General features: G+C 38.8%; 1 non-coding gene and 1 pseudogene across 1 annotated transcript; one reads left to right on the top strand and one right to left on the bottom strand.

Moving 5' to 3' along the window:
* Window positions 1–1,193: 1,193 nt before the first annotated feature.
* LOC107621025 (receptor-like kinase TMK3) lies at window positions 1,194–20,641 on the bottom strand (annotated as a pseudogene).
* LOC148581394 (small nucleolar RNA R71) lies at window positions 12,135–12,242 on the top strand. Its single transcript, XR_015899530.1, has one exon. It is a non-coding gene; the product is annotated as a small nucleolar RNA R71 (small nucleolar RNA).
* Window positions 20,642–22,056: the final 1,415 nt, after the last annotated feature.

Below are 22,056 nucleotides of genomic sequence, written 5' to 3'. Positions count from 1 at the left end.
ATTCGATCCGATCCAGTGATTTGCAAAAAATATAATCCAATCAAATTCGAATTAGTACGGTTTTAATCGGTTTTTTGTTTGAATTGGTTCTAATTGGTATGATAAGGTGCCAAGGTGCTATCTCTCTCTGTAGCACTTTATTGGCATATTTTTCATCCTACTCTTTCTTGTATGCAATGCAGCATTAGGAGTGCTAAAATAGGTTAATTTGCTGAGCAAATCCGCAAAACTTGTCAAAAACCCCCTGAACCCACACAAATGAACTTATAGACTTTGGCAGGGAGGGGCGGGATGTCCTAATGAACAATAATGAAAAAAAAAGTTATTTTAGACTTAGCGCCTCACTGCCTCAACCGTGGCACCTTCGCTTCATAGTTTCCATCCTACTCCTGCTGCCTTAGCCTTCATTTGTCCATCCTTTAGGATCTAGAAAGAAGCAATCAAGCGGTGTTCCCTATAGGTTCCAGATTAATCTCAGCTCTATCCACACATTTTTTTCTTTCCTCTTTTCCATATCTAATCTCTCCACTACGCCTCTCCCTTGCTCATCTTGCCTTCTCTTCAGTTCTCTCTCTCTCTCAGCCCCTGTTTAGCTTTCTCTAGGTCTCTTAGTTAACTCTTGTTGGTGCTGCCACCCTTCTCTAGTTTGCCATTGTCCTTTCTCGCTTCATCTTGAGTTTGCTTCCTCTTGTGATTCCCCTCCTTTGCCTCCACTCTGCTATTTTGCTTTTGCTTTTTCCATTGTTGCATTTCTAATTTTCTGTCTTTGTTGTGTTGTCTATTTAAAGGTGCAATGCTTAGGCACTTCTCCTCATTTCTTTTGCTAATTAGAATTTTAATCTTTATTATACGAGAAAAGGACAAATTAGTCACTGACCTTTTAACCCGCGGACATTTTCGTCCCTGACCATTGAAAAATACTTTTAAGTCCCTGACGTCCCTAAAAATTAGACGGATCAGTCCCTCCGTCTATAAGCCACTGTCAGACCCGACGGAAAAGGCTGACCTGGCTCCCCCTCTGCTTACCTGGCTTAACGGCGTTCCCACATGGCACGTTAGTGGGATGGAGCTTTTGAAAAAGGGACACATAAGTCTCTGTCACTCAAAATGACATCGTTTTGTGTGCTGCCCTAATCTTCAAATTCGTTTGGGTTGTTTGATTATGGTGGTGGCTGGTTGTTCGTTTATGATGATCACAGTGTGTTTGAGTTCTTCACTGCTATCTTCGTTCCATCTCTTAGCTCTCCCTTGTAAACGGTTCCAAACCCGCCTCGCCCTAGCTCATTTTCGGCTGCGAAATCCTTCGTCACCTCGCGTAGAACTTGTACTGATATCACAAGGTTTCGAGAATCACTCATGTGAGTGTTTTCTGTTTCACCACTCAGGTTACTCACATAACTTACAAATAGAGAAACAAGCAAAATAGCCACAAATGTAAAGATTTCAACACCAACAAGTAATACTACCAATTTTGATCTTTTCGAGCCATTTGATCTTTGAACCGGAGCAGGGGAAGGCGGCATATCCGAGGGTGTTGGTTTTGGTTTTGGTGGCAGAGAGAGCCGAGGCCGTGGTGATGCCGGATTTCGGGGTGAAAGTTGTGGACTACTAATAGGTGAGGGACTGTTTCCATGTTGATAAGCAAAAATAGGGTTGCCATCAATAACAACCTTCATACCATCATTGAACTTTGGCAATGGAGGCTCAAAATTGTTATAACTCAAATCCAACAATCTCAGTGATTTCAATTCAATAAAATTACTAGGGACTTTGCCACTTATATTATTTTGTGCAAGCATAATCCTAACAAGTGAATTCAATTTAGCAATTGAAGGACTCAATGTACCACTAATAAGATTTTTCCTAGGCAAATTGATAAGAGATACCTCAGAGTTCTGATTGCAGCTCAATCCAATCCAGTTCCCTCCACAAGGATCATTACCAGACCAATGAGAACTCAGAATTGAAGGGTAATTCAGATCATGGAGAAAATCAATGAGTGCATTAACTTGAGTTGCACATTGAATCCCAGGCTTACTCTGACAAAAGAAATTTGAACCATAAGATACTTGTGTAGCAGCCTTAAACTTTGGTATTGGCCCCATTAACATGTTATTGCTTAAATCAACTTGATCAAGGTCCATGTTTGCCATTGATTCCGGAATCAAACCAACAAGTTGGTTTCCATTGAGGTTGATCTCTCATGAGCGGATAATTTATACGCTTTTTGGCATTGTTTTTAGTATATTTTAGTTAGTTTTTATTATATTTTTATTAGTTTTTATTTAAAAATAAAATTTCTAGACTTTACTAGGAGTTTGCGTATTTTTCAGTGATTTCAGGTATTTTCTGGCTGAAATTGAGGGACCTAAGCAAAAATCTGATTCAGAGGCAGAAAAAGGACTGCAGATGCTGTTGGATTCTGACCTTCCTACACTCGAAGTGGATTTTCTGGAGCTACAGAAGCCCAATTGGCACGCTCTCAATTGTGTTGGAAAGTAGACATTCTGGGCTTTCCAACAATATGTAATAGTCCATACTTTTCTTGAGATTTGATGGCCCAAACAGGCATTCCAAGTCAGCTAAAGAATTCTGGCGTCAAAACGCCAGAACTGGCATAAAAGCTGGCATTTAACTCCAAGAAAAGTCTCTACACATGGAAGCTTCAATGCTCAGCCCAAGCACATACCAAGTGGGCCCGGAAGAAGATTTCTGCATTAATTACCTATTTCTGTAACCCTAGGCTACTAGTTTTCTATAAATAGGACCTTTTGCTATTGTATTTTGATCTTTTACTCATACTTTGATAGACCTTTTCACGTTTGGGGGCTGGCCTCACGGCCATCCCTAGACCTTGTTCTTATGTATTTTCAACGGTGGAGTTTCTACACACCATAGATTAAGGTGTGGAGCTCTGCTATTCTTCATGAATTAATGCAATTACTACTGTTTTCTATTCAATTCATGCCTATTTCTTGTTCTAAGATATTCATTCGTACCCAAGAACATGATGAATGTGATGATTATGTGACACTCATCACCATTCTCCCCTATGAACGCGTGCCTGACAACCACCTCCGTTCTACATGCAATCAAGCTTGAATGTTTATCTCTTAGCCTTCTGGTTCATGATGCATGGTTGCCTCGCCTGACAACCGAGTCCTCCATTCCATGAAATTAGAGTCTTCGTGGTATAGGCGAGAATCAATTGGCAGCATTCTTGAGATCCAAAAAGTCTATACATTGTCTGTGGTATTCCAAGTAGGATCTGGGATGGGATGACTGTGACGAGCTTCAAACTCGCGAGTGTGGGGCGTGTGATAGACTTAAAAGGATCAATGGATCCTATTCCGACATGATCGAGAACCAACAGCTGATTAGCCGATGTGGTGATAGCGCATCAGGACCATTTTCATTGAGAGGACGGGAGGTAGCCATTGACAATGGTGAAACCCAACATAAGCTTGCCATGGAAGGGAGTATGAATGATTGGAAGAAGGCAATGGGAAAGCAGAGGTTCAGGAGGAACAAAGCATCTTCATACGCTTATCTGAAATTCTCACCAATGAATTACATAAGTATCTCTATCTCTACCTTTATTTTATATTTTATCCATCTTTTAATTATCAATTCTCCATAACCATTTGAATCTACCTGACTGAGATTTACAAGATGACCATAGCTTGCTTCAAGCCGACAGTCTCCGTGGGATCGACCCTTACTCACGTAAGGTTTATTACTTGGACGACCCAGTGCACTTGTTGGTTAGTTGTGTGGAATTGTGACAAAGTGTGATTCATGTTTGAGAGCTCCAAGTCTTTGGTGCCATTGTTGATGATCACAATTTCGTGCACTAAGTTTTTGGCGCTGTTGTCGGAGATTGTTCGAGTTTGGACAACTGACGGTTCATCTTGTTGCTTAGATTAGGTAATTTTATTTTATGTTTAAGCTTTTTACTTTTTATTTTTGAAAAAATTTTCAAAATTACAAAAAAAATTTTCTATTCTATTCTTCAGAGTTTTTAAGAATGAATTCTAGAGTTTCATGATGATTTGTTGAAGTCTGGCTGGTTGTGAAGCCATGTCTAATCTTTTGGACCGAGGTTTCAACTTATCATCACAAGAGCTTGTTGATTTCTATCAATTTTGCTGTTGTGAGCAATGATCTGCTAAAGCTTGGCTGGCCATTGGCCATGTCCAGTGTTTTGGACCGGAGCTTTCTTTGAAAGCTTGGCTGGCTAGTAAGCCATATCTAATTCCTGGACCGGAGTCTTAGACTAGCATTGCAATGATTCCTGGAATTCTTATTAAAAATTTTGAATCCCTTTATTTTCTTTTCCACTCAATTTTCGAAAAATCACAAAAAAATTTATAAAACCATAAAAATAAAAAATATTCTATGTTTCTAATTTAAGTCTAGTGTCTAATTTTACGTTTGGTGTCAATTGCATGTCTTTATTCTTCTAATTTTCGAAAATTACATGCATTATGTTCGTCATAGATCTTCAAGATGTTCTTGATGATTTCCTTGCTCTGATCTTGAAATTCTCTTGTTCTGTGTGTTTAAGTGTTTCTCACAGGCATTTTTCAAATTGTTATAGTCCTTAGTATACAAACTTTTAAGTTTGATGCCTTGCATGCATTATGTATTTGAACTTAGTTTTCCATGTTTAATTGCATTTTGATTGTTCCTCATCATTAAAAAAATCCAAAATTTTTTCAAAATTATGTCTTTTCAAGTCAATAATACAGAGAATTGAAGATTCAGAACATGCAGCAGAGGAATTACACAGAAAAAGCTGGGCGTTCAAAACACCCAGTGAAGAAGGAAAACTGGCGTTTAAACGCCAGCCAGGGTACTTGGCTGGGCGTTAAACGCCCAAAAGGGTAGCATTTTGGGCGTTAAACGCCAGAATGGATACCATTCTGGGCGTTTAACGCCAGGATGACATAAGACGGAAGATTTTGTTTTTAATTCAAATTTTTTTCAAGTTTTCATAAGTTTTCAAAATCAAATCTTTTTCAAATCATATCTTTTCAATCATATCTTTTCAAAATAAATTTCTTTCCATTTTTTTACTATTTTCGAAAATACTTGCTAACAATTAATGATTTGATTAAAAAATTTCAAGTATGTTGCTTTCTTGTTAAGAAAGGTTTAATATCTGAATCATATCTTTTAAATTTCTTGTTAGCCAAGTCATTAATTTTAAAATCAAATCTTTTTAAATTGTTTTTCAATTATATCCTTTCAATCATATCTTTTTAAAACCATATCTTTTCAATCATATCTTCTTAATCACATCTTTTTCAAAATAATTTTCAATCATATCTTTTTGATTTCTAATTTCAAAAATCTTTTTCAAAAATCACTTAATTTCTTTCCCAACTTTAATTCTCGAAAATCATCAATCAAATTTTCAAAATTTCTTTTAATTATTTCAAAATCTTTTACTTTAATTTCGAAAATTCTTCCCCTCTTCTCACATCCTTCTATTTAAGGACTAACACTCCTCCACTATCAACAATTCGAACTCTATCCCTCTTGATAAGTTCGAATTCTTCTCTTTCTACCTTCTCCTTCTATTCTTCTTTTCCTTTGACACTTCAAGGAATCTCTATACTATAACATAGAGGATTCCATACTTTCTTGTTCTCTTCTATTTCATATGAGCAGGAGCAAGGACAAAAGTATTCTTGTTGAGGCTGATCCTGAACCTGAAAGGACCTTGAAGCGAAAGCTAAGAGAAGCTAAAGTACAACTCTCTATAGAGGACCTAACAGAGCTTTTCAAACAAGAAGAAGCCATGGCAGCCGAAAACAACAACAATGCCAACAATGCAAGGAAGGTGCTTGGGGACTTTACTGCACCTACTCCCGACTTCTATAGGAGAAGCATCTCAATCTGCCATTGGAGCAAAAAACTTTGAGCTTAAGCCTCAATTAGTTTCTCTAATGCAACAGAATTGCAAGTTTCATGGACTTCCATTGGAAGATCCTCATCAGTTCTTAGCTGAATTCTTGCAAATCTGTGACACTGTCAAGACCAATGGGGTTGATCCTGAGGTCTACAGACTTATGCTCTTCTCTTTTGTTGTAAGAGACAGAGCTAGAACATGGTTGGATTCACAACCCAAAGAAAGCTTGAACTCTTGGGAAAATCTAGTCAATGCATTCTTGGCAAAGTTCTTTCCACCTCAAAAATTGAGTAAGCTTAGAGTGGAAGTCCAAACCTTCTGACATGCTTTCAGAATGGAGCATCATAGGTATCTTCTATGATGGTCTGTCTGAACTGTCCAAGATGTCATTGGACAGCTCTGCTGGAGGATCTCTTCATCTGAAGAAGACGCCTGCAGAAGCTCAGGAACTCATTGAGATGGTTGCAAATAACCAATTCATGTACAGTTCTGAAAGGAACCCTGTGAATAATGGGACAAATCAGAAGAAAAGAGTTCTTGAGATTGATACTCTAAATGCCATATTGGCTCAGAACAAAATATTGACTCAGCAAGTTAATATGATTTCTCAGAGTCTGTCTGGAATACAAGCTGCATCAGTCAGTACTAAGGAAGCTTCCTCTGAAGAAGAAGCTTATGACCCTGAGAACCCTGCAATGGAAGAGGTGAATTACATGGGAGAACCCTATAGAAACACCTATAATCCTTCATGGAGAAATCATCCAAATCTCTCATGGAAGGATCAACAGAGACCTCAACAAGGTTTCAACAACAGTAATGGTGGAAGAAACAGGTTTAGCAATAGCAAGCCTTTTCCATCATCTTCCTAGCAACAGACAGAGGATTCTAAGCAGAGCCACTGTGACTTAGCAACTATAGTCTCTGATCTAATTAAAACCACTCAAAGTTTCATGACTAAAACAAGGTCCTCCATTAGAAATTTAGAGGCACAAGTGGGTCAGCTGAGTAAGAAAATTACTGAACTCCCTCCTAGTATTCTCCCAAGCAATATAGAAGAGAATCCAAAGAGAGAGTGCAAGGCCATAAACACGTCTCACATGGCCGAACCTGGAGAGGAGGAAGAGGCAGTGATCTCCACTAAGGAAGATCTCACTGGACGTCCACTGGCCTCCAAGGAGTTCCCTCATGAGGAACCAAGGGAATCTGAGGCTCACACTGAGACCATAGAGATTCCATTGAATTTACTTCTGCCATTCATGAGCTCTGATGAGTATTCTTCCTCTGAAGAGGATGAAGATATTACTGAAGAGCAAGTTGCTACGTACCTTGGGGCAATCATGAAGCTAAACACCAAGTTATTTGGTAATGAGACTTGGGAGAATGAACCTCCATTGCTCACTAAAGAACTGGATGACTTGACTAGGCAGAAATTACCTCTGAAAAGACAAGATCCTGGAAAGTTCTCAATACCTTGTACCATAGGCACCATGACCTTTGAGAAAGCTCTGTGTGACCTAGGTCAAGCATAAACCTCATGCCTCTCTCTGTAATGGAGAAGCTAGGGATCATTAAGGTACAAGCTGCAAGAATCTCACTGGAGATGGCAGACAATTCAAAGAAACAGGCTTATGGACTTGTAGAGGATATCTTGGTAAAGGTTAAAGACCACTACATCCCTGCTGATTTCATAATCCTAGAGATTGGGAAGTGTGTGTATGAATCCATCATCCTTGGCAGACCCTTCCTAGCCACAGCAAAAGCTGTGATTGATGTTGACAGAGGAGAATTGATCATTCAAGTGAATGAAGACTCCCTTGTATTTAAAGCTCAAGGATATCCCTCTGTAACCATGGAGAGGATACATGAAGAGCTTCTCTCAATACAGAGTCAGATAGAGCCCCCACAGTCAAACTCTAAGTTTGGTGTTGGGAGGCCACAACCAAACTTTAAGTTTGGTGTTGAACCCCCACATTCAAACTCTAAGTTTGGTGTTGGGAGGTTCCAACATTGCTCTAAACATCTGTGAGGCTCCATGAGAGCCCATTGTCAAGCTATTGACATTAAAGAAGTGCTTGTTGGGAGGCAACCCAATCTTTAATTATCTATGTTAAATTTCTATTTTCTTTTGTTATTTTATGTTTTCTGTAGGTTGATGATCATGTGAAGTCACAAAAAAACAATTGAAAAAGCAAAAACAAAAGGAAAAATAGTATTAAAAGTGGAACACCCTGGAGGAGAAACTTACTGGCGTTTAAACGCCAGTAAGGGTAGCAGAATGGGCGTTAAACGCCCAGTCTGGCACCATTCTGGGCATTTAACGCCAGAAATGGGCACCAAACTGGCGTTTAACACCAGGAATGGGCAAGAAGCTGGCGTTAAATGCCAGAAATGGGCAGCAGCCTGGCGTTTAACGCCAGGATTGGCAGAAAGGGGCATTTTTGCACGCCACTTGGTGCAGGGATGAGATATCCTTGACACCTCAGGATCTGTGGACCCCACAGAATCCCCACCTACCCCACCTCTCTCTCTCTCTCTCTCTTCTTCACCAATTCACCAATCACCTCAATACCTCTTCCCTAAAAACCCCTCACCTATTAAATCCTACCCTCTTCTCTATAAATCCTTCACCAATCCACATCCATCCATCATAAAACCCCACCTACCTCACCATTCAAATTCAAAACACTTTCCCTCCCAAACCCACCCTATATGGCCGAACCCTAACCCTCTCTCCACCCCTATATAAACCCATCTTCACCCCTTAATTTTTGCACAACATCAACACTACTTCTCCCCCTTGGCCGAAACACCAACCCACCTCCATCTCCTCCATTTCTTCTTCTTCTACTCCTTTCTTTCTTCTTTTACTCGAGGATGAACAAACCTTCTAAGTTTGGTGTGGTAAAGCGTTGCTTTTTGTTTTTCCATAACCATTTATGGCACCTAAGGCCGGAGAAACCTCTAGAAAGAGAAAAGGGAAGGCAAAATTTTCCACCTCCGAGTCATGGGAGATGGAGAGATTCATCTCAAGGGTACATCAAGACCACTTCTATGAAGTCGTGGCCAAGAAGAAGGTGATCCCCGAGGTCCCTTTCAAACTCAAAAAGGGGTGAATATCTGGAGATCTGACATGAGATTTAAAGAAGAGGTTGGGAAGTTCTCACCAACCTCATTCAACAAGTCAGAATCTTAATGGTTCAAGAGTTCTATGCCAATGCATGGATCACCAAGAACCATGATGAAAGTGTGAACCCGGACCCTAAAAATTGACATAGAGGAAGACATCCTCATTGATGAGGACAAGCCTATCACTAAGAAAAGGATGGAGCAAAAAAGAGATCCCACTCATGGACAAGAGCATGAGGAAATTCCTCATCATGAAATCCCTGAGATGCCTCAAGGGATGCATTTTCCTTCACAAAACTATTGGGAGCAAATCAACACCTCCCTAGGAGAATTAAGTTCCAATATGGGACAACTAAGGGTGGAGCACTGGTGCACGAATTGTGAATCACACTTTTCACAACTCGTACCACTAACCAGCAAGTGCACTGGGTCATCCAAGTAATACCTTACGTGAGTAAGGGTCGAATCCCACGAAGATTGTTGGTTTGAAGCAATCTATGGTTATCTTGCAATTCTTAGTCAGGAAGTCAATTTTATTTATCAGTTGAATTGCGAATAAACAAGAGAGTATGGGTTAAAGGTTACTTGTTATGCAGTAATGGAGAATATGTTGGAGTTTTGGAGATGCTTTGTCTTCTGAATCTCTGCTTTCCTCTGTCTTCTGATTCACGCACGCACGTCCTTCTATGGCAAGCTGTGTGTAGGTGGATCACCGTTGTCAATGGCTACCATCCATCCTTCCAGTGAAAAAGGGTCCAGGTGCGCTGTCACCGCACGGCTAATCATCTGCAGGTTCTCAGTTATACCGGAATAGGATTTACTATCCTTTTGCGTCTGTCACTACGCCCAACACTCGCGAGTTTGAAGTTCGTCACAGTCATCCAATCCCAGAATCCTACTCGGAATACCACAAACAAGGTTTAGACTTTCCGGATTCTCATGAATGCCGCCATCAATCTAGCTTATGCCACGGAGATTCTGATTAAGAAATCTAAGAGATATTCATTCAATCTGATGTAGAACGGAGGTGATTGTCAGACACACATTCATGGATTGAGGAAGGTGATGAGTGTCACTGATCATCACCTTCTCCATAGTTAGGCGCGAATGGATATCTTAGATAGGAACACGCATGTTTGAATGGAAAACAGAAATACTTGCATTAATTCATCGAGACACAGCAGAGCTCCTCACCCCCAACAATGGAGTTTAGAGACTCATGCCGTCAAAGAGTACAAAGTTCAGATCTAAAATGTCATGAGATACAAAATAAGTCTCTAAAAGTTGTTTAAATACTAAACTAGTAGCCTATGTTTACAAAAAATGAGTAAACTATGATGGGTTGTGCAGAGATCCACTTCTAGGGCCCACTTGGTGTGTGCTGGGGCTGAGACTTAAACAATTCACGTGCATAAGGCTGTTTTGGGCGTTCAACGCCAGGTTTGGATCCATTTCTGGCGTTGAACTCCAACTTTTAATCCTTTTCTGGCGCTGGACGCCCGAATTGGGCAGAGAACTGGCGTTGAACGCCAGTTTACGTCGTCTATCCTTGAGCAAAGTATGGACTATTATATATTTCTGGAAAGCCCTGGATGTCTACTTTCCAACGCAATTAAAGGGAGTCCTCATTCCATTGAAGGACTATTTCACCTCTGTCAACATCAATCACAGCTCTTGCTGTGGCCAGGAAAGGTCTTCCTAGGATGATGGATTCATCCTCTTCCTTTCCAGTATCCAGGACTATGAAATCAGTAGTGATGTAAAGGCCCTCAACCTTTATTAGCACATCCTTTACTTGTCTGTAAGCCTGTTTTCTTGAGTTGTCTGCCATCTCTAATGAGATTTTAGCAGTTTGCACCCCATAGATTCCCAGTTTCTCTATTACAGAGAGGGGCATAAGGTTTATTCCTGAACCAAGGTCACATAGAGCCTTAAAGATCATGGTGCCTATGGTACAGGGTATTATGAACTTTCCAGGATCCTGTCTCTTCTGAGGCAATGTCAGTTGATCCAGATCACTTAGTTCATTGATGAACAAGGGAGGTTCAACTTCCCAAGTATCAATGCCAAATAATTTGGCATTCAGCTTCATGATTGCACCAAGAAACTTGGCAGTTTGCTTTTCAGTAACATCCTCATTCTCTTCAGAAGAGGAATACTCATCAGAGCTCATGAAGGGCATAAGGAGGTTCAATGAAATCTCTATGGTCTCTAGATGAGCCTCAGAGTCCTTTGGTTCCTCAGAGGGAAGCTCCTTATTGATCACTGGACGTCCCAGGAGGTCTTCCTCCTTGGGATTCACGTCCTCCACTCCCCTTGTAGGTTCGGCCATGGTGCTTATGTCAATGGCCTTGCACTCTCCTTTTGGGTTCTCTTCTGTATTGCTTGGGAGAGTACTGGGAGGGATTTCAGTGATCCTTTTACTCAGCTGGCCCACTTGTGCTTCCAAATTTCTAATGGAAGATCTTGTTTCATTCATGAAACTTACAGTAGCCTTAGACAGATCAGAGACTAAGTTTGCCAAATTAGAAGTATTTTGTTCAGAGTTCTCTGTCTGTTGCTGAGTGGATGATGGAAAAGGTTTATTATTGCTAAACCTGTTTCTTCCACCATTATTAAAGCCTTGTTGAGGCTTTTGATCCTTCCATGAGAAATTTGGATGATTTCTCCATGATGAGTTATAGGTGTTTCCATAAGGTTCACCTAAATAATTTACCTCTGCTATTGCAGGGTTCTCAGGATCATAAGCTTCTTCTGCATAAGAAGCCTCTTGAGTACTGTTGGATGCAGCTTGCATTCCATTCAGACTCTGAGAAATCATATTGACTTGCTGAGTCAATATTTTATTCTGAGCCAATATGGCATTCAGAGTATCAATCTCAAGAACTCCCTTCTTCATAGGCGTCCCATTATTCACAGGATTCCTTTCAGAAGTGTACATGAATTGGTTATTTGCAACCATGTCAATGAGTTCTTGAGCTTCTGCAGGCGTTTTCTTCAGGTGAATGGATCCACCTGCAGAGGTATCCAATGACATCTTAGATAACTCAGACAGACCATCATAGAATATATCCAGGATGATCCATTCTGAAAGCATGTCAGAAGGACACTTTTTGGTCAGTCCTTTGTATCTCTCCCAAGCTTCATAGAGGGATTCACCTTCTTTCTGTCTGAAGGTTTGAACATCCACTCTAAGCTTGCTCAGCTTTTGAGGAGGAAAGAACTTGGCTAGGAAGGCCTTGACCAGCTTATCCCAAGAGTTCAGGCTATCCTTAGGTTGAGAGTCCAACCATACTCTAGCTCTGTCTCTTACAGCAAAAGGGAAAAGCATGAGCCTGTAGACTTCAGGATCTACTCCATTAGTCTTAACAGTATCACATATCTACAAGAATTCAGTTAAGAACTGAAAAGGATCTTCAAATGGAAGTCCATGAAACTTGCAGTTCTGCTGCATCAGAGAAACTAATTGAGGTTTCAGCTCAAAGTTGTTTGCTCCAATGGCAGGAATGGAGATGCTTCTTCCATGTAAATTGGAATTAGGTGCAGTAAAGTCACCAAGCATCCTCCTTGCATTATTATTATTTTCGGCTGCCATCTCCTTTTTCTGTTTGAAAATTTCTGAAAGGTTATCTCTGGATTGTTGTAATTTAGCTTCTCTTAATTTTCTCTTCAGAGTTCTTTCAGGTTCTGGATCTGCTTCAACAAGAATATTCTTGTCCTTGCTCCTGCTCATATGACAAAGAAGAGAGCACAGAAAAAATAATAATAATATGGATCCTTTATACCACAGTATAAGGATCCCTGTGTGAGTAGAAGAAGAGGGGGAGACAAAGAATGTAATATAATGGAAGAAACACAACTGTGAGGAGGGTTGAGATGTGAGATGAGATGTTAGTAGATGAATAAATAAATAGAATAAGATGGGAGAGGGAGAATTTTCGAAAAATATTTTTGAAAAAGAGTTAGTGATTTTTGAAAATAGTTTTTGAAAAATGTTAGTAATTTTCGAAAATTAAGATTTAAAAATTAAAATAATTAATAAATTAAAAAGAAATTTTGAAAAAGGGGGAAGATATTTTCGAAAATGAGAGAGAGAGAGTTAGTTAGGTAGTTTTGAAAAAGTTAAGAAACAAACAAAAAGTTAGTTAGTTAGTTGAAACAAATTTGAAAATCAATTTTGAAAAGATAAGAAGTTAGGAAGTTAGAGAAGATATTTTGAAATCAAATTTTTGAAAAAGATAAGAAGATAAGATATTTTTGAAAAGATATGATAGAAATTAGTTTTTGAAAAAGATTTGATTTTTAAAATCACAATTATTGACTTGATTCATAAGAAATCACAAGATATGATTCTAGAACTCAAAGTTTGAATCTTTCTTAACAAGCAAGTAACAAACTTGAAATTTTTGAATCAAAACATTAATTGTTATTGTTATTTTCGAAAATTTGGTATAAAAATAAGAAAAAGATTTTTGAAAAATATTTTTGGAATTTTTGAAAATAACTAAGAATTTTGAAAAAGATTTGATTTTTGAAAAAGATTTTGAAAAAGATAAGATTTTCAAATTGAAAATTTGATTTGACTCATGAGAAACAACTTGATTTTAACAATTTTTGAAAAAGTCAATCCAAATTTTCGAATTTGATGAGAGAAAAAGGGAAAGATATTTTTTTTTGAATTTTTATGATGAGAGAGAAAAATACTAAAAAGATGCAATGCATGAAATTTTTAGATCAAAACATGTGATGCATGCAAGAATGCTATGAATGTCAAGATGAACACCAAGAACACTATGAAGATCATGATGAACATCAAGAACACATTTTTGAAAAATTTTTAATGCAAAGAAAACATGCAAGACACCAAACTTAGAATTCTTTAATGCTTAGACACTAAGAATTCAAGAATGCATATGAAAAACAATAAAATACACAAAACAAAAAATCATCAAGATCAAACAAGAAGACTTACCAAGAACAACTTGAAGATCATGAAGAACACCATGAATGCATGAAATTTTCGAAAAATGCAAGATGCACATGCAAATGACACCAAACTTATGACATGACTCATGACTCAAACAAGAAACACAAAAAAATGTTTTTGATTTTTATGATTTTCTAATTTTTTTGGATTTTTTCAAAAATAATATGAAAAAGAAAAAAGAAGGATTCAAAAATTTTTAACATGAATTCCAGGAATCTTGCATTCTTAGTCTAAAGCTTCAGTCCAGGAATTAGACATGGCTCACTAGCCAGCAAAGCTTTCAATGAAAGCTCTGGTCCAAAACACTAGACATGGCCAATGGCCAGCCAAGCTTCAGCAGGTGAATCAGGAACAACAGCAGGTGGATTAGCAACAACTAGCTTGCTCTTGATAACAAATTGCTGCCTCAGTCCAAATAAATTTAGACATGGCTTTACAGCCAGCCAGGCTTCACATGCTTCATGAAACACTAGAATTCATTCTTAAAAATTTTGAAATATTTTTGAAAAATTTTTGAAAAGAAAACAAAAAGAAAATTACCTAATCTGAGCAACAAGATGAACCGTCAGTTGTTCAAACTCGAACAATCCCCGGCAACGGCGCCAAAAACTTGGTACGTGGAATCGTGATTACACTTTAATTATGTAAAATTCATTGCTCTTTCTTTCCCTGGAAATGGCGCCAAAAACATGATGCCGAGACCATGGTTCACAACTCCGTGTAACTAACCAGCAAGTGCACTAGGTCGTCCAAGTAATACCTTACGTGAGTAAGGGTCGAATCCCACGGAGATTGTTGGTATGAAGCAAGCTATGGTCACCTTGCAAATCTCAGTTAGGCAGATATAAATTGATAATGGTGTTTTCGAATAATAACTAATAGAGTAGGGATAGAAATACTTATGTAATTCATTGGTGAGAATTTTAGATAAGCGAATGGAGATGCTTTCGTTCCTCTGAACCTCTGCTTTCCTGCTATCTTCATCCAATCAGTCTTACTCCTTTCCATGGTTGGCTTTATGTGATACATCACCATTGTCAACGGCTACTTTCGGTCATCTCTCGGGAAAATGATCCAATGCCCTGTCACGGCACGGCTAATCGTCTGGAGGCATCACCTTTGTCAATGGCTTCATCTTATCCTCTCAGTGAAAATGATCAACGCGCCCTGTCACGGCACGGCTATTCATCTGTTGGTTCTCGATGATGCTGGAATAGGATTTACTATCCTTTTGCGTCTGTCACTAACGCCCCGCAATCGCGAGTTTGGAGCTCGTCACAGTCATTCATTCATTGAATCCTACTCAGAATACCACAGACAAGGTTTAGACTTTCCGGATTCTCTTGAATGCCGCCATCATTCTAGCTTACGCCACGAACATTCTGATTAAGAGATCTAAGAGATACTCATTCAGTCGAAGGTAGAACGGAAGTGGTTGTCAGGCACGCGTTCATAGGGAATGATGATGATTGTCACGTTCATCACATTCAGGTTGAAGTGCGAATGAATATCTTAGAAGCGAAATAAGATGAATTGAATAGAAAACAGTAGTACTTTGCATTAATCTTTGAGGAACAGCAGAGCTCCACACCTTAATCTATGGAGTGTAGAAACTCTACCGTTAAAAATACATAAGTGAAAGTCCAGGCATGGCCGAGAGGCCAGCCCTCAAACGTGATCTAAGATAGCATACAACTGATCAAAGATACCTAATACAATAGTAAGAGATCCTATTTATAATAAACTAGCTACTAGGGTTTACATGAGTAAGTAATTGATGCATAAATCCACTTCCTGGGCCCACTTGGTGTGTGTTTGGGCTGAGCTTGAGTGTTGCACGTGCAGAGGCCATTTGTGGAGTTGAACGCCAGGTTTTGATCCATTTCTGGCGTTCAACTCTGGTTTTGGATCCTTTTCTGGCGCTGGACGCCAGATTTGGGTAGAAAGCTGGTGTTGAACGCCAGTTTACGTTGTCTATTCTTGGCCAAAGTATGGACTATTATATATTGTTGGAAAGCCCTAGATGTCTACTTTCCAACGCAATTGAAAGCGCGCCATTTCGAGTTCTGTAGCTCCAGAAAATTCATTTTGAGTGCAGGGAGGTCAGAATCCAACAGCATTAGCAGTCCTTCTTCAACCTCTGAATCTGATTTTTGCTCAAGTCCCTCAATTTCAGCCAGAAAATACCTGAAATCACAGAAAAACACACAAACTCATAGTAAAGTCTAGAAATGTGAATTTAACATAAAAACTAATGAAAACATCCCTAAAAGTAACTAGATCCTACTAAAAACATACTAAAAATAATGTCAAAAAGCGTATAAATTATCCGCTCATCAGGGGCCCACTTGCTGTGTGCTGGGGCTGAGACTTAAATAATTCACGTGCATAAGGCTGTTTTGGGTGTTCAACGCCAGGTTTGGATCCATTTCTGGCGTTGAACTCCAACTTTTAATCCTTTTCTGGCGCTGGACGCCGGAATTGGGCAGAGAACTGGCGTTGAACGCCAGTTTACGTCATCTATTCTTGAGCAAAGTATGGACTATTATATATTACTGGAAAGCCCTGGATATCTACTTTCCAACGCAATTAGAAGCGCGCCATTTTGAGTTCTGTAGCTCCAGAAAATCCACTTTGAGTGCAGAGAGGTCAGAATCTAACAGCATCAGCAGTCCTTTTTCAGCCTGAATCAGATTTTTGCTCAGCTCCCTCAATTTCAGCCAGAAAAATACCTGAAATTACAGAAAAACATACAACTCATAGTAAAGTCTAGAAATATGAATTTTTCCTAAAAACTAATGGAAATAAACTAAAAACTAACTAGAATATACTAAAAACTATATGAAATTAACCCCCAAAAGCGTATAAAATATCCGCTCATCAAGCACCAAGAGCATTCCATCCTCCTTCATGAAATTAGAAAGAATCATGAGAGAGGAGCAACAAAGGCAAGGAAGAGACATTGAGGAGCTCAAGCACTCCGTAAGATCTTCAAGAGGAAGAACAAGCCGCCATCACTAAGGTGGACCCGTTCTTTAATTTCCTTGTTCTTTATTTTCTGTTTTTCGAATTTTTATGCTTTATGTTTATCTATGTTTGTTTCTTTATTACATGATCATTAGTGTCTAAGTGTCTATGCCTTAAAGCCATGAATATGAATCTATCACCCTTCTTAAATGAAAAATGTTTTTAATTGAAAAAGAAAAAGAAGTACATGAATTTTAAAACAGTTTAATTATTTTGATGTGGTGGCAATAATTCTTGTTTTCTGAATGAATGCTTGAACAGTGCATATTTTTGAATTTGATTGTTTATGAATGTTAAAACTGTTGGTTCTTGAAAGAATGATGGAAAAAGGAGAAATGTTATTTGATGATCTGAAAAATCATAAAATTGATTCTTGAAGCAAGAAAAAGCAGTGAAAAGCTTGCAAAAAAAAATATATGCGAAAAAAAAAGAGAAAAAAAAGAAAAAAAAAAAAGAGAAAGAAAAAGCAAGTAGAAAAAGCCAATAGTCCTTAAAACCAAAAGGCAAGGGTAAAGTAAAAAGGATCCAAGGCTTTGAGCATCAGTGGATAGGAGGGCCCACAGGAATAAAATCCTGGCCTAAGCGGCTAAACCAAGCTGTCCCTAACCATGTGCTTGTGGCGTGAAGGTGTCAAGTGAAAACTTGAGACTGAGCGGTTAAAGTCGTGGTCCAAAGCAAAAAGAGTGTGCTTAAGAACCCTGGACACCTCTAATTGGGGACTCTAGCAAAGCTGAGTCACAATCTGAAAAGGTTCACCCAGTTATGTGTATGTGGCATTTATGTATCCGGTGGTAATATTGGAAAACAAAGTGCTTAGGGCCACGGCCAAGACTCATAAAGTAGCTATGTTCAAGAATCAACATACTTAACTAGGAGAATCAATAACACTATCTGAATTCTGAGTTCCTATAGATGCCAATCATTCTGAACTTCAAGGGATAAAGTGAGATGCCAAAACTGTTTAGAAGCAAAAAGCTAAAAGCCCCACTCATCTAATTAATACTGATCTTCATAGATGTTTTTGGAATTCATTGTACATTCTATTCTTTTCATCATATTTGAATTTTAGTTGCTTGGGGACAAGCAACAATTTAAGTTTGGTGTTGTGATGAGCGGATAATTTATACGCTTTTTGGCATTGTTTTTACTATATTTTAGTTTGTTTTTATTATATTTTTATTAGTTTTTATTTAAAAATCACATTTCTCAACTTTACTAGGAGTTTGCGTGTTTTTCTATGATTGCAAGTATTTTCTGGCTGAAATTGAGGGACCTGAGCAAAAATCTGATTCAGAGGCTAAAAAAGGACTGCAGATGCTATTGGATTCTGACCTCCCTGCACTCGAAGTGAATTTTCTGGAGTTAGAGAAGCCCAATTGGCGCGTTCTCAATTGCGTTGGAAAGTAGACATCCTGGGCTTTCCAGCAATATATAGTCCACACTTTGTCTGAGATTTGATGGCCCAAACAGGCGTTCCAAGTCAGCTTAAGAATTCTGGCGTCAAAACGCCAGAACTGGCATAAAAGCTGGAGTTAAACGCCCAAACTGGCACAAAAGCTGGCGTTTAACTCCAAAAAAAGTCTCTACACATGGAAGCTTCAATGCTCAGCCCAAGCACACACCAAGTGGGCCTGGAAGAAGATTTCTGCATTAATTACCTATTTCTGTAACTCTAGGCTACTAGTTTTCTATAAATAGGACCTTTTGCTATTGTATTTTGATCTTTTACTCATACTTTGATAGACCTTTTCACGTTTGGGGGCTGGCCTCACGGCCATCCCTAGACCTTGTTCTTATGTATTTTCAACGGTGGAGTTTCTACACACCATAGATTAAGGTGTGGAGCTCTGCTATTCTTCATGAATTAATGCAATTACTACTGTTTTCTATTCAATTCACGCCTACTTCTTGTTCTAAGATATTCATTCGTACCCAAGAACATGATGAATGTGATGATTATGTGACACTCATCACGATTCTCCCCTATGAACGCGTGCCTGACAACCACCTCCGTTCTACATGCAATCAAGCTTGAATGTTTATCTCTTAGCCTTCTGGTTCATGACGCATGGTTGCCTTGCCTGACAACCGAGTCCTCCATTCCATGAAATCAGAGTCTTTGTGGTATAGGCGAGAATCAATTGGCAGCATTCTTGAGATCCGGAAAGTCTAAACCTTGTCTGTGGTATTCCGAGTAGGATCTGGGATGGGATGACTGTGACGAGATTCAAACTCGCCAGTGTGGTGCGTGTGACAGACGCGAAAGGATCAATGGATCCTATTCCGACATGATCGAGAACCAACAGCTGATTAGCCGATGTGGTGACAGCGCATCAGGACCATTTTCACTGAGAGGATGGGAGGTAGCCATTGACAACGGTGAAACCCAACATAAGCTTGCCATGGAAGGGAGTATGAATGATTGGAAGAAGGCAATGGAAAAGCAGAGGTTCAGGAGGAACAAAGCATCTTCATACGCTTATCTGAAATTCTCACCAATGAATTACATAAGTATCTCTATCTCTACCTTTATTTTATATTTTATCCATCTTTTAATTATCAATTATCCATAACCATTTGAATCTACCTGACTGAGATTTACAAGATGACCATAGCTTGCTTCAAGCCGACAGTCTCCGTGGGATCGACCCTTACTCACGTAAGGTTTATTACTTGGACGACCCAGTGCACTTGCTGGTTAGTTCTGCGGAATTGTGACAAAGTGTGATTCACGTTTGAGAGCTCCAAGTATTTGGCGCCATTGTTGATGATCACAATTTCGTGCACCAATCTCCTTCAAAGAAGTTAAATTCCCAATGTTGTTTGGAATTTCCCCATTGAACTTGTTTCCATTAAGCCAAAGCTGTGTAAGAAAAGTCATTGAGGCAATAACATCAATAGAACCACTCAAGCCACCACCTTCTTGATTGTTAAGCCAGAAAACCTGAATTGAAGATTCGCCAAAACTGTTTGGGATTCCACCAGAGATTCTATTGTATGAGAGTCTCAGATTCAAAAGTGAAGGCAATGTGCCTAGAAATTCAAGCAATGGTCCAACCAAATTACAGTGCACAAAAAGAGAGATTGGTTAATTGCAATGATTCTTTCAAGTCCAAAGGAAAAGACCACCCTGTGGTTGCATTCAAAGAAGGATTCATTTCCAAAAACAAGATCCTTATGTTTGTGAGTCCTTTGAAGAAGTCAAAAGGGATTGTGTCAAATTCATTGTAATCCAAGAAAGCATATTCCAATTTGGACAATCCATTAAAACTTGGTAAAACCCCACTGAGGTTGTTCCTTTGGAGACCCAAATTCTAGAGTTCTGTGAGCTGGTTCAAATTCTGAGGGAGTGAACCTTTGAGACCAATATTCTTTGACTAAATCTGTGTCACCCTGTCACTATTGCAATACACATAAGGCCATGGAGGATTGCCACATGGGTCACCTACTCCATTCTCTGGCCATTTGAGAAGCTCGGAATTTTGCAATCCTTTTCTAAAATCATTCATAATTTTGAGATCATTTGGGTCTGTAGCACTATAACACACTGTGATAATCATAAACGAACAATCAGCCACCACCATAAACGAACAACCCAAACGAATTTGAAGATTATGGCAGCACACAAAACGACGTCGTTTTGAGTGACAGAGACTTATGTGTCTATTTTTGAAAAGCTCTATCCCACTAACGTGCCATGTGGGACGCCGTGATGCCAGGTAAGCAAAGGGAGAGCCATGTCAACCTTTTCCATTGGGTCTGATGGTGGCTTATGGATGGAGGGACTGATTCGTCTAATTTTTAAGGATGTTAAGGACTTAAAAGTATTTTCCAATGGTTAGGGACTAAAATGTCTGCGGAGTAAAAGGTCAGGGACTAATTTATCTTTTTCTCTTATTATATTATACCCTTGCTTCTCCGATCAATTATATTATCTTCTTCCCTTAGCTTTTCATTGATGTTTGAATATGTTATTTCTGACTTATTCATTACAACAAATTCGAGCTGAGGTAATAAAGGAAACACTTTTTTTTATTATAGGCAACATTTTTAAAGGGTATTAAAAGCAACATTTTTCGACAAAATGCAACGCCTTTTAAGAAATTCGCTATACGGCCGTTACTTTTGGTCTAAGGCAACACATTTCTGTATCAAAGGAAACTTTTTTTATGGCAACCTTCAGGAAACATTGCCTTTTCTACAAAAAAAGCAACTCCACGTAAGGATTGCCTTAGAGGACCCAAACACAACGCTTTAACAAAGATTTTATGGCAATACATTTTACAAGTTGTATTTTTTAATACATAAAGCAACACTTGCCTAGATTTTTTTTAAGTTGCCTTTTTATATACTTAAAGCAACACTTGTATAAATTTTTTCTGATTGGTTTTTCATATATCTAATGCAACACTTGTCTAGGTTTTTTTAAGTTGTCTTTTCATAGACTTAAAGCAACATTTATCTAAGTTTATTCGTAGTTGTCTTTTTCTAATACCTAAAGAAACACCTTATTGAGTTCTTATTAGGCTCTCTTTTTTTATATCTAAAGCAACATATTTTTTACCTTTGTTATATTTATATGACATTTACAGGAAAATGCTATTTATATACTACTTTTTAGCCACCAATTCAATCACTCTCACTAAAATATAATAGAAAATACGGTTAGGTATAAGGATAATTCAAAACTAATACACGTGCTGGGGTTTTTTTCATCGCGCCAAAAATCTCCTCTTTCAATCGTGATTTCTTCTCTTCTCGACAGAGAGGGTTCCATTGCATGCACCTCACTTCTCTTCTCTTCGATTGCGTCAACCTCACTCCTTACTCTCTTCGATCGTGCCAACCTCACTCCTCACTTTTTTCTCTTCTCCACGCTTCCCTTTGCTTTTCTTTGATCCCGCAGTTCACAAAAGCTCTTCTCAGTGATGTTTTTGGTTCTTGTTATCTTAGGGTTTTGATTATAACTTTTGATTCAATGGAATCCACAAACTCGAAT

Source organism: Arachis ipaensis, chromosome B10, assembly GCF_059453495.1.
Source record: "Arachis ipaensis isolate K30076 ecotype BB chromosome B10, ASM5945349v1, whole genome shotgun sequence".
NCBI classification, from domain to species: Eukaryota; Viridiplantae; Streptophyta; class Magnoliopsida; order Fabales; family Fabaceae; genus Arachis; species Arachis ipaensis.
This window is presented reverse-complemented; position numbering and strand designations above follow the sequence as displayed.